Here is an 18,370-nt window from a genome sequence, read left to right as displayed (position 1 = left end):
CGATTTCACCAATCCAGGACCTTATTGAGGTGTGTAGCCTGATAGTAAAGAATTGGGTCAGGGAAACGCATTCCTCCGGATTGTCTTGATAGACTAATCATATCAGGTCCTATTTTCGGTGGGCTGTTAGCCCAAAGGAATTGCGTAAAATTCCTGCTTCACCTGCTGTAGATAATTGGATAGGATAGGTATTGGGAGGGTGATGTAATCTAGGAAGCACATTCATTTTTAAAATGGTTTTTCATGCAAACCATGTGTATGTGGACTGCAGTGAACGTCAGTGGTAATTTCTAATGGTTGAGAGCGGTGATGAAAATGAGCCTGGAATGTGGTGTCTGGCATCTTGGTAAGGAAAACTCCTAGGTATTTAAGTGATTCTGTGGCCCATTTAAATGGAAAGATCTCAGTGCTTTCAGTCTAGCCATAGGGATTGCAATGTTTAACGTTTCTGACTTGGCCTTGTTAATTTTATAATTAGAACGGTATGAGAAGGAGTCCAATTCTTCGAGTAGGTTAGGGATTCATGTCTCAGGGCAAGTCACAAAGAAAAGAAGATCTTCGCATTCATGGCAACTTTTGAGATGTGTTTTGTTGACCTGTATGCCCTTAATGTCAGGGTTTATCCTGATATGTCTAAATGTAGACTCGAGAGACGATATGAAGATTGAGGGAGAAAAGGCAGCCCTGGAAGGTGCCATTCACCAGACTGAAATCCGAGGAGAGTACGCTATTGGTTTTAATGGCCACAGTGGGACTGGTGTAGAGTGCATTGATCCATTTTGTCATACTGGCACGGATACCAATGTATTGAAGGGTACTTTTCATGAACCTTCCCCACCATGAATTTGGGCGCTAAGGCGTCTTCTAGTACGTCTTCTAGCGGCCTAAACTGAGGAAAGTTTTTTTTTTTTTTTTTTATATATATTTTTGGGGGATATCTATTATAGCAAAAAGTAAAAAATATTGCGTTTTCAAAATTGTCGCTTTTTTTGTTTATAGCGCAAAAAATAAAAACCGCAGAGGTGATCAAATACCACCAAAAGAAAGCTCTATTTGTGGGGAAAAAAAGGTCATCAATTTTGTTTGGGTACAACGTCGCACGACTGCGCAATTGTCAGTTAAAGCGACGCAGTGTCGAATTGCAAAAAGTGCTTTGGTCAGGAAGGGGGTAAAATCTTCCGGGGCTGAAGCAGTTAATGTGCGCCAAAATGCATTGTAACATAGTACCAGCGGTCTTACAAGCGCCCTTTTTTTGGAAAAAAAATCACTTTTTTGAATAAAAAAATAAGACAACAGTAAAGTTAGCCCATTTTTTTTTTTTTATATTGTGAAAGATAATGTTACACAGAGTAAATTGATACCCAACATGTCACGCTTGAAAATTGCGCCCGCTCGTGGAATGGCATAAAATTTTTACTCTCAAAAATCTCCATAGGCGACGTTTAAAAAATTCTACAGGTTGCATATTTTGCGTTGCAGAAGAGGTCTGGGGCTAGAATTATTGCTCTCGCTCTAACAATCGCGGCGATACCTCACATGTGTGGTTTGACCACCGTTTTCATATACGGGCGCTACTCACGTATGCGTTTGCTTCTGCGCGTGAGCTCGTCGGGATGGGGCGTTTTTTTTTAAATTTTATTTTTTTTTCTTATTTGATTTTATTGATTTTTACACTTTTTTTTTTTTTTTTTTTTTTAAATATTTGGGTCACTTTTATTCCTATTACAAGGAATGTAAAAATTCCTTGTAATAGAAAAAAGCATGACAGGTCCTCTTAAATATGAGATCTGGGGAAATAAGTCCTCAGATCTCATATTTGGACTTAAATGCAATGGAAAAAAAAAAATCATTTGAAAAAATTACATTGAAAAAATGTGCCTTTTAAGACGTATGGGTGGAAGTGACGTTATGAGTGTCATGGAGACTGGTGGGGGCCATATTCCCCTCACTCGTCTCCATGCACAGCAAGTGAGAGGACGTGATCGCCTCTGCCGCTACCGACGGCTCCGGTAAGCAGCGGAGGGCACCGGATCACGGGGGGAGGGGGGGCCCCTCTGCCGCCACCGATAAAAGTGATCTATCAGCGAATCCGCCGCAGAGACCTCTTTTATCTTGTAGCCGGCCGGAAACGGGGATACTGGGGTTATGGCAGCTAGCTGTTGCCATAACAACGATATCCGTCCTCAAAAAAGGGACGTACATCGGCGTGCGACGGTCGGCAAGTGGTTAAGGAGACATGTGGTAATGCATAGAAAGTGGCACATGTGTGCAAACCTAATTTTCTGAATGCACATTTACTGCTTTTGGAACATTGCGTCTATGAACATGCCCCACTTACACAAGTAGTAGCGCATGGCTGCCTACAGCCACCTTCTCCCATTCATATCTATGGGCAGCTGTATGCAGCCTCAGGGGCTCCTTGGCACTAAAATATGCAAGTTTGTTTACACTGTATGGATTAAAGCACTTATATCAGCTTTTTGTTGGCACGTGAGCACAGAAGTACAACTGGTTTGGTCTCCCTCTCCAAGTCTGTACTGTGCAGTTTATGAAATTGTTCTATAAAAATGAGGCATGGGGCAATGCTAGTTATGAGTTTGACATGTACAAAGTGTAATATATTTCTCCTGTCTGGTGTATTTATAAATTTAGGATACAAATAATGGTTCCAAAGATCCATTTTGGAAAAGTGTCCACCTTTTGTATTGACTGAGTTAATATACAGTATCTCACAAAAGTCAGTACACCCCTCACATTTTTGTAAATATTTTATTTTCTTTTCATGTGACAACACTGAGGAAATGACACTTTGCTACAATGTAAAGTAGTGAGTGTAGAGCTTGTATAACAGTGTAAATTTGCTGTCCGCTCAAAATAACTCAATACCCAGCCATTAATGTCTAAACCACTGGCAACAAAAGTGAGTACACCCACCCCTAAGTGAAAAATGTCCAAATTGGGCCCAACTAGCAATTTTCCCTCCCTGGTGTCATGTGACTCAGTGTTACAAGGTCTCAAATGTGAATGGGGAGCAGGTGTGTTAAATTTTGTGTTTTACTCTCTCATACTGGTCACTGGAAGTTCAACATGGTACCTCATGGCAAAGAACTCTGAGGATCTGAAAAAAAGAATTGTAGCTCTACATAAATATGGCCTAGGCTATAAGAAGTTTGCCAAGACCCTGAAACTGAGCTGCAGCACGGTGGCCAAGACCATACAGTGGTTTAATAGGACAAGTTCCACTCAGAACAGGCCTTGCCATGGTCGACCAAAGAAATTGAGTGCACATGCTCAGTGTCCTATACCGAGGTTGTCTTTGGGAAATAGGTGTATGAGTACTGCCAGCATTGCTGCAGGGGTTTAAGGGGTGGGGGGTCAGCCTGTCGGTGCTCAGACCGTATGCCGCACAAGGCATCAAATGGGCCTGCATGGCTGTCGTCCAAGAAGGCAGCCTCTTCTAAAGATGAAGCACAAGAAAGCCTGCAAACAGTTTGATGAAGATAAGCAGACTAAGGACATGGATTACCACAGGACATGGTTTCAGTTTGATGAGACCAATTACTTATTTGGTTCAGATGGTGTCAAGCGTGTGTGACGGCAACCAGGTGAGGCGTACAAAGACAAGTGTGTCTTGCCTACAGTCAAGCATGGTGGTGGGAGTGTCATGTTCTGGGGCTGCATGAGTGCTGTCGGCACTGGGGAGCTACAGTTCATTGAGGAAACCATGAATGCCAACCTGTACTGTGCCATACTGAAGCAGAGCATGATCCCCTTCAGAGACTGGGCTGAGGGGCAGTATTCAAATATAACGACCCCAAATACACCTCCAAGATGACCACTGTCTTGCTAGAGAAATTGTGGGTGAAGGTGATGGGTTGGCCAAGCGTGTCTTCAGACCTAAACCCTATTGAGCATCTGTGGGGCATACTCAAATGGAAAGTGTAGGAGCGCAAAGTCTCCAACATCCACCAGCTCCGGGATGTCATCATGTAGGAGTGGAAGAGGACTCCAGTAGCAACCTGTGAAGCTCTGGTGAACTCCCATGCCCAAGAGGGTTAAGGCAGTGCGGGAAAATAATGATGGCCGCACAAAATATTGACACTTTGGGTCCAATTTAGACATTTTCACTTAGGGGTGCACTCACTTTTGTAAGATACTGTATGTGCGTATGCGTCCATCTGTAATTATTTATTTCAGGCACTTGTATAACGCCATCAGTTTACAATAACATCAGTCCCTACCCTCAAGGAGCTTACAATATAAGATCCCTAACTCGCATTCATACTAGGGCGAATTTAGACAGGATCCAATTAACCTACCAACATGTCTCTGGCGTGTGGGTGGAAACTGGTGTACTCAGAGGAAACCCACGCAGGCACAGGGAGAACATGCAAACAAGCAGGTGGTGTCATGGTTGGCATTCAAACCAGCGACCCTTTTGCTGCTAGGCGAAAGTGCTATCCACTACACCACTGGGATTATACAGTTGTGCTCACAAGTTTACATACCCTGGCAGAATTTGATTTCTTGGCCATTTTTCAGAGAATATGAACGATAACACAAATCTTTTCTTTCACTCACAGTTAGTGTTTGGCTGAAGCCATTTATTATCAATCAACTGTGTTTACTCTGTTTACATCATAATGGCAACAGAACCTACTCAAATGACCCTGATTAAATGTTTACATACCCCAGTTCTTAATACTGTGTATTTCCCCCTTTAACATCAATGACAACTTGAAGTCTCTTGTGGTATTTGTGGATAAGGCTCTTTATCTTCTCAGATGGTAAAGCTGCCCATTCCTCCAGTTCCTGTAAATTCTTGGGCTGTCTTGCATGAACTGCACGATTGAGATCTCACCAGAGTGGCTCAATGATATTGAGGTCAGGAGACTGAGATGGCCACTCCAGAACCTTTACTTTATTCTGCTGTAGCCAATGACCGGTCGACTTGGCCTTGTGTTTTGGATCATTGTCATGCTGGAATGTCCAAGTACGTCCCATGCGCAGCTTCCTGGCTGATGAATGCAAATGTTCCTCCAGTATTTTTTGATAACATACTGCATTCATCTTGCCATCAATTTTGACCAAATTTCCTGTGCCTTTGTAGCCCACACATCCCCAAAACATCAGCGATCCACCTCTGTACATTTCATCATAGGCCTTGTTGACTACTCTCCAAATGTAGCGTTTATGGTTGTGGCCTAAAAGCTCAATTTTGGTGTCATCACTCCAAATGACTGTGCCAGAAGTTTTGAGGCTTGTCTCTGTGCTGTTTGGCGTATTGTAAGCGGGATATTTTGTGACATTTGCGTAGTAATGGCTTTCTTCTGGCGACTTGACCATGCAGCCCATCTTTCTTCAAGTGCCTCCTTATTGTGCATCTTGAAACAGCCACGGAACATTTTTTCAGGGAGTCCTGTATTTCACCTGAAGTTATTTTCCTGGCAGTTGTGGCTAACATTTTAGTTGAAACCAAACCAGGGTTAGGTAGACCAACAGAACTCCTAATTTTCCACTTCTTGATTAGAGTTTGAACACTGATTGGCAGTCTCAATTCCTTGGATATCTTTTTATATCACTTTCCTGTTTTATACAGTTGAACTACCTTTTCCTGCAGATCCTTTTGACAATTTTGCTTTCCCCATGACTCAGAATCCAGAAACCTCAGTGCAGCACTGGATGAAAGATGCAAGGGTCTGTCAGGAGACCAGAAACGCTTTGACCTTTTATACAAACACACACACACATATTACAAGCAAACAGATCACAGGTGAGGCTGGTTACCTTTTTAATAGCCATTCAAACCCCTTTGCGTGCATGTTATTAGGCCAAAATCATCAGGGTATGTAAACTTGTAATCAGGGTCATTTGGGTAGTTTCTGTTGCCATTATGATTTCAAGAGTAAACACAGTTGATTGATAATGGCTTCAGCCAAACACTAACCTTGAGCGAAAAATGTTTATCATTCACATTCTCTGAAAAATGGGCAAGAAATCATAAATTCTGCCAGGGTATGTAAACTTATGAGCGCAACTGTGGTGTGTGTGTACATGTGTATGTATATATGTATGTATGTGTGTATGTGTGTATATATTCTAAATTCACACACACACACACACACACACACACACACACTATAGAAAGTCTACACACCCCTGTTAAAATGTCGGGTTTCTGTGATGTAAAAAAAAACAAAGAAATAATTTCAGAACTTTTTTCCACCTTTTTAATGTGACCTATAAACTGTACAACTCAGTTGCAGTTGAGGGAAGTAACAATAAAAAACTAAAATAATATGGTTGCATAAGTGTACACACCCTTAAACGAATACTTTGAAGCACCTTTTGATGATATTACAGCACTCAGTCTTTTTGGATACGAGTCTATCAGTATGGCACATCTTGACTTGGCAATATTTTGCCCACTCTTCTTTGCAAAAGAACCTCAATCTGTCAGATTGCGAGAACATCTCCTGTGCACAGCCCAGTTCAGATCACCCCACAGATTTTCAATTAGATTAAGGTCTGGGCTCTTGCTGGGCCATTCCAAAACTTGAACCCTCTTCTGGTGAAGCCATTCCTTTGATTTGGATATATGCTTTGGGTCGTGGTCATGATGGATAAAGTTCCTCTTCATGTTCAGCTTTCTAACAGAAGCCTGAAGGTTTTGTGCCAATATTGACTGGTATTTGGAACTGTTCATAATTTTCCTCTACCTTGACTAAGGCCCCTGTTGCAGATGAAGAAAAACAGCCCCAAAGCATAATGCTTCCTCCACCATGCTTCACTGTGGGTATGGTGTTTTTGCGCCAGACCTATCTTTTGGAATTATGGCCAAGAATTTCATCCTTGGTTTCATCAGACCATAACACATTTTCCATGCTTTTGGGAGACTTCAGGCAGTTTTTGCAAAATTTAGCTGGGCTTGGATGTTTTTCTTGAAAAGAAAAGGCCTCTGTCTTCCCAATCTACCCCATAGCCCAGATATATGAAGAATACGGGAGATTGTTGTCACATGTACCACACAGCCAGTACTTGCCAGATATTCCTGCAGCTCCTTTAATGGTGCTGTAGGCCTCTTGGCAGCCTCCCTGACCAATTTTTTATTTTTGTCTTCATGCAATTTTGGAGGAACGTCCAGTTCTTGGTAATGTCAGTGTTGTGCCATAGTTTCTCCACTTGATGACTGTGTTCACTGTGTTCCATGGTATATCTAATGCCTTGGGAATTCTTTCGTACCCTTCTCCTGACTGATATATTTTACCAATGAGATCCCTCTGATGCTTTGGAAGCTCTCTGCAGACCATGGCTTTTGCTGTAGGATGCAACTGAAAATGTCAGGAAAGACCTACTGGAACAGCTGAACTTTATTTGGGGTTAATCAGAGTCACTTTAAATGATGGCAGGTGTGTACTGACTCCTATTTAACATGGGGTTGAATGTGATTGCTTAATTCTAAACACAGCTACATCCCCAGTTATAAAAGGGTGTGCACACTTATGGAGCCACATTATTTAAGTTTTTTTTATTTTTACATCATGAGAATCTGAAGAAATCTCTGTGTGCAAAAGACAAGGCCAAAACTCAACATTGGATGCCGTGATCTTGGTGGCCCTCAGACAGCACTGTATCTTAAAAACAAGCATGATTCTGTGATGGACATCATTGCATGTTCTCAGGAATACTTCCAAAAATTTACTATGCACACATTCATCGTGCCAACTAAAAAATGCAAAGAAGCCATATCTGAACATGATCCAGAAAGGCTGCCCTCTTCTCTGGGCCAAAGCTAATTTAAAATGGTTTGTTACGAAGTGGATAACTGTTCTGTGGTCAGGCAAATCAAAATTTGACATTCCTTTAGGCAACCATGGGTGCCGCATCCTCCGGATTAAAGAGGAGAGGGACCTTCCGGCTTGTCAGCACTCAGTTAAAAAGCCTGAATCTCTGATAGTATTGGGTGTACATTGGTGTGTATGGAATGGGCAGCTTGCACATCTGGAAAGACAACATCGATGCTGAAAGATGTATCCAGATTTTAGAGCAGCATATGCTCCCATTTAGATGCTGTCTTTTTCAGAGACGGCCTTGCATATTTTTAAGCAGGATAATGCTAAACCACACACTGCATCTATGACAACAGCCAGAGTCAGAGCGAGAGTCTGGGTGCTTAACTGGTTTGCCTGCAGTCCAGACCTTTTAACCAACTGAAAATATTTGGGGCATCTTGAAAAGAAAAATACAACAAAAGACTCAGGACTTTTGAGCAGTTACAATCCTTTATTAGGCAGAAATGGGACAACATTCCTCTCAAACTGCAGCTATTGGTCTCCTCAGTTCCCAGAGTTTACAGAGTGATTTTAAAAGGGAGCATGCTACCCCGTGGTAAACATGCAACTTTTTTTTTTTTTGAGACGTGAATCAATTTCAAGATAATTTTTTTTATTAACCCCTTCCCGTCCAAGGCCGTCATATGACATCCTGGACTTTGAGTGGAGATATCTACAGGCATCATTCAGATATCATTTTGAGCCGGCGATTCCCTGCACCTTAAACAATCATAGCGGCTGTTCAGCCATTTGATTGTAGTTTTTACAGGTGGCAGGAGGGGACGTTCCCCTTCTGCCACCCTCCGGTGCTTCTACCGGAGAAGAAATCCGCCGGCGCCAGAAGTTAACCATAGAGAACTGCGGACCAGATCGTCCCTTGCAGTCTCTATGATCTATGGAGCCCGTGTGTGACGTTATAACAAGGGATGTTTACGTTCCATGTATTGGGAATAAAAGTGCAAAAAAAAAAAATATTTTTTTTTTAACCCCCCCCCCCCCCCCTGCTCGCACGCAGAAGCGAACACACGTCGCACCCAGATTTGTAAACTGCGCTCAAACCACACATGTGAGGTATCCTTGCAAACATTGGAGCGAGAGCAACATTTCTAGCCCAAGGCCTCGAACTTTAAACTGGTAACCTGTAAAAAATTTTAAAGTGTCTATGGTGATTTTTAAGTACCGAAGTTTGACGCCATTCCAAGAGTGTGCACAATTTTTAAAGCGTGACATGTTGGGTAACTATTTACTCGGGGGGGGGGGGGGGGGGGGGGGGGGGGGCTGACATCTTTCACATTATACAAAAAAATTGGGCTAACTAGTGTTTTTTATTTTTTATTTTTTTTTAATTTAAAAAAAAAAAAAAGTGTTTGAAAAATTTCTGCGCACATTCCGTGTGACATAAAAAGTTGCAACGACTGCTATTTTATTCCCTAGGGTCTCTGCTAAAAAAATGTTTGGGGATTCTGAGTAATTTTCTAGCAAAAAAAAATTATGATTTTTACATGTAGGACATGAGTGCCAGAATAGGCCTGCTATGGAAGTGGTTAAATAGTACATTTTGTCAGTTTAACCACTAGGCGCACACGCTATAGCCGAAAGATGGCTACAGCGTGGCGCTCAATTGCCAGGAAGGCGTCCCTGGACGTCGTCCTGTTTACTCCTTACCCGCTCGCCGCAGCGGGTGCGCATCGGGGAAATTCTGTGTTGGCCATGTCCCTTGGACACAGCCAATCACAGATCGTGCTAAATGGCCAATCACAGTGGCCATTTAGCACTCGATCGGCATGTCCAATGGGAGATGATCTCAAGTGTAAACATATGAGATCATCTCTCATTGCTGGCTCTCCCTCCTCATACAGAAACCGCGTGTGAGGAGGGGAGAGCGACCTGTGCTGCAGCCTGTGAGTTCAACAGTAAAAAAAAAAGTGAATACAGTACCCACAGTACATGTCATTGCCACCTGTCAGTGCCATCTATGTCACATGCCATCTGTCATCAGTGCCTTCTGTCATCACCAACAATGTCTAGAAGATTCTTTTCAGCCAAGGAGGCGTACAATATTGTTGTGGCCGACGAGAGCAACGGGGAGATCTCCGCTTCGGATTCCTCCTCAAATTCAGATTCTGAGTCTGACACTGACTACGAGCCTGTCCTAAGCAGTGGAACACTGACAGCCTCAGAGGAGGATTAGAGTCCGCCCGCCAGATGAAGGCGTTCTGGTGAGGAAGCAGTGCCATCCACCAGCACCTCAGTACCTCGGCAAAGGCCACATACCAGTGGGGTGTCACCTCAGTCCCAAAGGGTTAGGTCCCTTGCCAGCCTTACCTATTCCCTTCATACCCTTTGTGGCTTCCTCCTAATTAAGGAGAAGCTAACATTCCCCCTTTCACTGCCCAGCCAGGAGTCCAGGTGGACACAGAAAATTTTTCCCAGATTGATTTTTTTCCATTTAATTTTTAGCATCAATTTAGCATCAATTGTGGCCCAGTGCAACTTTTATGCACAACAATTCATAGCAAGAAAACCAACGTCCTATTATGCCCGTCCCTACGAGTGGAGAGCCCTAACGGTGGAGGAGTTTAAAAATTTTTTGGGCCTCACATTCTGTATGGGACTAACCAAAAAAAATAAAATGTATTGCGTTCATATTGGTCAACCCTTCCCATCCACCACATGCCCATCTTTTCCTCTGTAATGCCCAGAACCAGATATCTCATGATTGAGATTCTTACACTATAATGATAATACCCAGTGCCCTCCCCGAAATGACCCAAATTTTGACAAGCTTTATAAAATTGGGCCACTACTAAATTATTTTTCTGATAAATAAAGTAAATAAAAATATAAGTAAATAAAATTATTATTTACCAAATGGGCCCGCTATGGGGTGAAGCTGTATAAATTGTGCGACCGAGCCACAGGGTATACATATGCCTTCATGGTATACGAAGGGAAGGACACCCAGCTGCATCCCCCTAATTGCCCAGACTACATGGGATCAAGCGGGAAAGTCGTTTGGGATCTCATAAACCCACTCCTGGAGAACGGCTACCATTTGTACGTAGATAACTTTTATGCAAGTTTGCCCCTGTTCCGCAACCTTCAAAGAACACTCCAGCATGTGACACCATAAGGACAAACTGGAAAGGCTTTCCTTAAAATCCCGTCAACAAGAAGCTAAAAAGAGGGGAGACGGCGAGTTTACGGAATGAGGAAATTCTGGCTGTGAAGTGGAGGGACAAAAGGGATATCTACGTGCTTTCTTCGATCCACAACAATACATTCGTTGAGATCACCAGGAGGAATGGCCCAATTCAAAAACCAACATATATCCACGAATACAATATGTTCATGGGGGTGTTGACTTAAACAACGAAATGCTCGAACCCTACCTTTCCACAAGACGAACATACCAGTGGTATAAAAAAGTTTCAGTTTATTTGTTTAATTTGGCCATATACAACAATTATGTTTTCTATCGCAACTCTACTGAAAGCCCCAAATCCTTCCTTGGCTACCAGGAGGAAATCACCACTGCCCCTATATTCCTGAACGGCCCACCAGAAAACATTCGATCCAATATGATTAGCTGACTCTCCGAACGCCACTTTCCCGATAAAATCCCTCCCAGACCAACAGGCCAAAAACGTCAGAAAAAATGCCGGGTGTGCACCAGAGGAGGAGTTAGAAGAGACACCACTTATTGTCCCCAATGTCCTTCCCAACCAGGCCTCTGCATACTTGACGGTTTCCTCCGTTACCATACTTCTTGTACCCTGCCACTGGACAAGTGGGATTCATAACGCAGGGATCTCACATATGTGAGGGGCTCCAGAATTGTTTTTCTGGATGAAGAAGACAATAATTTTTGTTTTCATATTCCTAGATTAGGGTCTGGAGACTCGTCGGCTTCATTTGGGTGGGAGAAGCCTCTACCCCTGTCCCCATTCTGTCCTGAACGAGGCCCTACTGCTGCCTGTAGGACCTATGCCATCATGCCTCTGCCTGTCGCATGAACTGACCACTCCACATGGACCATGTTCCTGACTACTATCAGGACCAATATTTTGGCACCGCTGACAATCTCTGCCTGCACTAACCCTGGACTGTATATCGACAGTATCCCTGCCTGCTGCCTGTACTAACTATGGACAGTATTCCTGCCTCTTGCTTGGACAATTGTGTTCACTTTTGCTGACCAAGTCGCTGCCTGGACCAATGCTATCCTCCTGTGAGGACAACTGTGCTACTAAAACCACAGGTAATATTTTGTTTACCCTTTGCTCAGCAAAATGTATTTTGGGGTGTAATTCTTGGTATGTGCATGCTATGTGTCCCTAGAACACCTGACGGTGTTCCTTGCATGTTGGGCCTCTGTATGTGGCCAGGCTGTGTAAAAGTCTCACACATGTGCTATCGCCATACTCAGGAGTAGCAGAATGTATATTGGGGTGTCATTTTTGCTATGTACATGCTATGTGTTGGAAATCTCTCTTATAAATGGACAACTTTGTGTTAAAAAAAAAAAATGCGGTTTCCACATAGTCCATAAACTTCTGGAAAAAAATAAACCGTTCAAAAGACTCCTCATGCCTCATAGATTATACTTTGGGGTGTTATCTTTCCAAAATGGGGTCACTTTGTGGGCGTTTCCATTGTGCTAGTGCTCCAGGGCCTTCAAAAGTGTAATAGGTAGTCAACAAGTTAGATGTGTCATTTATGCTCCTAGAACAACTGATGGTGCACCCTGCATGTCGGGCCTCTCTGTGGCTAGGTTGTGAAAAAGTCCCACACGTGTGGTATCGCCATACTTCGGAGGAATAGCAGAATGTATTTTGGGGTGTCATTTGTGGTATACACATGCCATGTGAGAGAAATGACCTATTACAATGACAATTTTGTGGAAAAATAAAATCTTCATTTTGCAAAGAATTGTGAGGAAAACCTCACCATGCATCTTACTAAATACCTTGGAATGTCTACTTTCAAAAAAGGGGTCATTTGGGGGGTATTTGTACTTTCCTGGCTTATTCAGGTCGCAAGAAATGAGGTCACCAGTACATCAGGTGTGATCAATTTTTCATGATTTGCACCACAGCTTGTAGACTCTCTAACTTTCACACAGACCAAATAGTATCCACTAATTTGGGTTATTTTTAACAAAGATATGTAACAGTATAAAGTGTGGTCAAAATTTATGAAGAAAAATTAATAATTTGCAAAATTTTATCACAGAAACTAAGAAAAATGCGTTTTTTTTTTCAAAATTTTTGGTCTTTTTTCATTTATAGTGCAAAAAATAAAAAGCCCAGAGGTAATCAAATACCACCAAAAGAAACCTCTATTTGTATGAAAAAAAGGACAAAAAATTAATTTGGGTACAGTATTACATGACTAAGTAATTGTCAAAGTGTGAGAGCATCGAAAGCTGAAAATTGGTCTGGGCAGGAGGGGGTTTAAGTGCCCAGTAGGCAAGTGGTTAAACATTTTGATATGTTTCTTATTTTTTATTTTTTCTAATGTATATAAAATATGGGTTTGAGATCTACAAATCTTGTACTCTGTTTTTTATGTAGATTTATCGCTGCATCCCAACTCTTTTGGAATTGAGATTGTGTTGGTGTGTGTGGTTGCCACTTTTTTGTTCACATGAGCATAATTACAACAACACCACAGTACAAATATTAATGAGCAAAACAAACAAAAGCTTAAATATTATTGGTTAATAAAATTTGAAATGAACCAGAAAAAAATCAGCAGGGAAATAATTGGGTGAGAATAAGGAGTTAATTGGGGCAGATTAGAGTAAACGAATGGTTAATAGGGTTAACCATAAATATGTTGTTTCATAAACTTTTTTTTTTCCCCTTAATTATTTTTTTTTTTTTTGTCGTCAGGTTGCTTTAACTGACAATCTGCAGATCGAACTTTATCCCTTTTATCTGCAGATGAATAAACAGAATAATACAGAAGTAACAATGTTGTATCTTTCTGTTGTGTCTGAGCAAGTGTTATTTATACATTGCCTTGAAAAAATACTCATACCCCTTGAAATTTTCCAAATTTTGTCATGTTATAACCAATAACATGAATGTATTTTATTGGGATTTTGTGTGGTAGACCAACACAAAGTGGCACATAATTGTAAAGTGGAAGGAAAATGATGAATGGTTTTCAACATTTTTTACAAATTTTTAAAAAGCAAGGCGTGCATTTGTATTCAGCCCCCCTGAGTCAATACTTTGTAAAACTACCTTTTGCTGCAATTCGTCTTTTTGGGTAGGTCTCTACCAGCTTTGCACATCTAGAGTGACATTTTTGCCCATTCTTATTTGCAAAATAGTTCAAGCTCTCTGATTGGATGGAGAGCATCTGTGAACAACAATTTTCTTGCCACAGATTCTCAATTAGATTTAGGTCTGGACTTTGGGCCATTCTAACACATGAATATGCTTTTATCTAAACAATTCAATTGTAGCTCTGGCTGTATGTTTAGGGTCCGTTGTCCTGCTGGAAGGTGAACCTCCACCCCCAGTCAAGACTTTTTCAGACTTTAACAGGTTTTCTTCTAAGATTGTCCTGTATTTGGTTCCATTTATCTTACCATCAACTCTGACCAGCTTCCCTGTCCCTGCTGAAAAAAAGCATCCCCACACCATGATGCTGCCACCACCATGTTTCATGGTGGGGGTGGCGTTTTCAGGGTGATGTGCAGTGTTCGTTTTCCACCTCACATAGCGTTTTGCTTTTAGACCAAAAAGTTTAATTTTGGTCTCATCTGACAAAAGCACCTTCTTCGACATGTTTGCTGTGTCCCCCACATGGCTTCTCACAAACTGCAAATGGGACTTCTTTCAACAATGGCTTTCTTCTTGCCACTCTTCCATAAAGGCCAGATTTGTGGAGTGCAGGATAATTGTCCTGTGGACAGATTCTCCAACCTGAGCTGTGGATCTCTGCAGCTCCTCCAGAGTTACCATGGGCCTCTTGGCTGCTTCTCTGTTTAATGCGCTCCTTGCCCGGCTTGTCAGTTTAGGTAGACAGCCATGTCTTTTGTAGATTTGCAGTTGTACATCAAAAAAAGGGGGGGAAAGAGAACAAGGGGATAAATCTTGTGCTTGCTCCTGACGAGTGGCCCTCTAGCCACGAAACGCGTAGAGATGCCATACGCCATGATCACAACATACATTACCTGGATACCAAGTTTACTGTATACCCCTTCTCTTGGACCAACGAGGTCATAGACTCTGCAAATATTACTATGGTTTATTGGTTTATCCAACTATATTCTGGTGCACTATGGATGAATCTTGTTTGCTATATATGTGATACCATTTATGTGATGCCATTCATACTGTATTATCATTTGATAGCACCATGGAAGAATCCTGTGTTGCTGTATATGTGATACTGTTTGTATGATGCCATTTATACTGTATTACCATTGTACTTTTGTTACATGTTGTACCTGTTCTACTTGATTGTATTTAGTGGCAATCGATCCAAATATAAACACAACAACAAGATTCTATAATGTCCACCATTTATTTTTTGGCTACCACGTGCTTCATATAAAGTCCCACCCCCTTGTTCTCTTCCCCCCCCTTTTTTTGATGTATGACAGGGATGGAAATATGTGACCTTACCAGACCACATTTTCATCTAAAGTCCCAAGGGATGGAACAGCTGGCCTTACCAGGTCACAGATTCACTTAAAGTCCCTTAACCCCCCATTTTTAATTCCACATTAGACACAGGGATGGAAGCATGTGGTTTGGCTTTAATTTATTAATTGTATTATCCTTATTACAATTGTTTATTCTATGACAATTTTCTTGATCCAATCCAACCTTCTTATTATAGTTATCCTATCAATACTGACCACCATAATACCTTTTTTACTTTCTTTCTTACCCTATTTTATTTATTATTTTTACTTTATACCTTCCCAGGGTATTTTGGCATTACTCTGGTCCGTTCATGGGGGAGGTGTGAGCTAGGCCGGGCTGCCTGCCGCCCGTGTTGTTCTCCTGGTCCGGGAGCTGTGACACGCCTGGCGGGCCTCCTCCCACCTCTGGCTTCCCATGCCTGGGGGGCATGGGCATCGCCACTGCGCGTCTACGTCACGCACCCCACATTGGACGTTCGGTGCTCCTTGGGTGCCAGTGCGTCCTTGGCTGCGGTTGCCACGCTCGCGAGCGGATTGGGGGATGGATGGTGGCGCTGGGTCGGGTGCTGCTCACCGGATCCTTCCGCCCCCTTCCCCTGTTCTCTGCTGCGCTGGAGTGACGTCAGCGGCGTCATCGCTGCGACCTCTTTATAGGCGTCTCCCGGGTCGGCTCTAGCACTCGGGGCTCCTCCACACATCTACGTTAGTCCAGGATTCCTTCCTTCCTTCCCTTTTATTTACCTGATTTTTCATCACAGGTACCAGCCTGCTGTCTATCCCTTCCTCGTTTTTCACTGCACTGTCCTGGTCCTTAGGTGGGTCACTCTACTTTCCAACTCCTTTCCATTCACTTTGTCAGCCCCGTGGCTGTCATCCTCTTCCTAGTTCCCCAATCTGGGTCCTCTCATCTATCTTTCACACACCCTCCCCCTGCACACAATCTCACTATGGTTCATTCTCCCTTTCTACCCACACATAGGCTGCCCTTTGTCCCATTGCCTACTCCGGTTGACGCTTGTTGGGGGACTTCGGGCGAGATGTCCGCCGCAGCTCCCGGTTGGGAGCACTTGTTCGGACGGCCCTTGGTGCCCGACATCAAACAGCCAACACACGAACCTCAGTAAGTCCCAAACCTTGGGTTAGGGGTTTGTTACCCCATTACTGCTTAACTTTGCATATATCCTACAAACTGGCCAATCTATCTTACTCATAGATAAATCTTGTGCTTGCTCCTGACGAGTGGCCATCTAGCCACGAAACGCGTAGAGCTGCCATACGCCATGATCACAACATACATTACCTGGATACCAAGTTTACTGTATACCCCTTCTCTTGGACCAACGAGGTCATAGACTCTGCAGATATTACTATGGTTTATTGGTTTATCCAACTATATTCTGGTGCACTATGGATGAATCTTGTTTGCTATATATGTGATACTATTTATGTGATGCCATTCATACTGTATTATCATTTGATAGCACCACGGAAGAATCCTGTGTTGCTGTATATGTGATACTGTTTGTATGATGCCATTTATATTGTATTACCATTGTACTTTTGTTACATGTTGTACCTGTTCCTTATTGTATTTAGTGGCAATCGATCCAAATATAAACACACAACAACAAGATTCTATAGTGTCCACCATTTATTTTTTGGCTACCACGTGCTTCATATAAAGTCCCACCCCCTTGTTCTCTCCCCCCTCCCCTTTTTTTTATGTATGACAGGGATGGAAATATGTGACCTTACCAGACCACATTTTCATTTAAAGTCCCAAGGGATGGAACAGCTGGCCTTATCAGGTCACAGGTTCACTTAAAGTCCCTTAACCCCCCATTTTTAATTCAACATTAGATTTGCAGTTGTGTCATACTCTTTCCGTTTTCGGATGATGGATTGAACAGTGCTCCATGAGCTGTTGAAAGCTTGGGATATTTTTGTATAACATAACCCTGCTTTAAACTTCTCCACAACTTTATCCTTGATCTATCTGGTGTGTTCCTTGGCATTCATGACGCTGTTTGTTCACTAAGGCTCTTACAAACCTGAGGGTGCGTCACAGAACAGCTGTATTTATACTGCAATTAAATTACACACAGGAGGACACTATTAGGTGACTTCTGAAGGCTATTGGTTCCACTACATTTTTAGTTGGGGGAATAAGAGTAAAGGGGGCTGAATACAAATGCACACCACACTTTTTCCAAATATTTATTTGTAAAAAATGTAGAAAACCCATTTATCATTTTCCTTCTATGTCACAATTATGTGCCACTTTGTGTTGGTCTATCACATAAAAGCCCAATAAAATATATTCATGTTATTGGTTATAACATGACAAAATGTGGAAAATTTCAAGGCACTGTAAACATGCTTTTTTTATTTTTTTTTTTATTGCAGCTTTGATTAATCATAGCCAAATTGCTGTGTACTGGGAGGGGGGAGCAGGGCAGAAAGACTGGGCATGCTACACATGGGCACATGTAGCACTAAACTAAATTGATAACTAAACTAGTTAAGTGATGCTCCAAGCCCCTCAGCATTTTATTGTCTGCTTTATTGGCTCACAGCAGAGATGGGGTTGTTCTCTTATGCTGATTACACACAATCTGCTCAGTTCAGCGTGGTACTATCAGTGCAAGTCTTCCCTGCAATTGACAAGTGCATGGGTGCAATAAATATTCATCTCTAAAGCTTTGCCCATACTCAAAGGAACATTTAAAAAATGAGAATGGAGAAAGGAATAAAAAAATGAGAATAGCCGAGTGCCCCCCCCCCCCCCCCCCCATTTATATATTATTTTTCTTCTTCCTTTTTTTTCCTTTTAACAGGTTATGCCTTTAGACTTGTTCAAGTTAGTAGA

General features: G+C 42.3%; 1 protein-coding gene across 1 annotated transcript in view; it reads left to right on the top strand.

The window, feature by feature from the left end:
• The window catches only part of MTHFD1L (methylenetetrahydrofolate dehydrogenase (NADP+ dependent) 1 like), a 455,506-nt gene that overhangs the window by 274,380 nt on the left and 162,756 nt on the right, over positions 1–18,370 (top strand). The window lies entirely within an intron of this gene.

The sequence above is a fragment of the Aquarana catesbeiana genome, linkage group LG04 (assembly GCF_042186555.1).
Source record: "Aquarana catesbeiana isolate 2022-GZ linkage group LG04, ASM4218655v1, whole genome shotgun sequence".
Classification (NCBI taxonomy): Eukaryota; Metazoa; Chordata; class Amphibia; order Anura; family Ranidae; genus Aquarana; species Aquarana catesbeiana.
The sequence above is the reverse complement of the archived record's forward strand: the minus strand, read 5'-3'. Positions and strand labels throughout refer to the sequence as shown.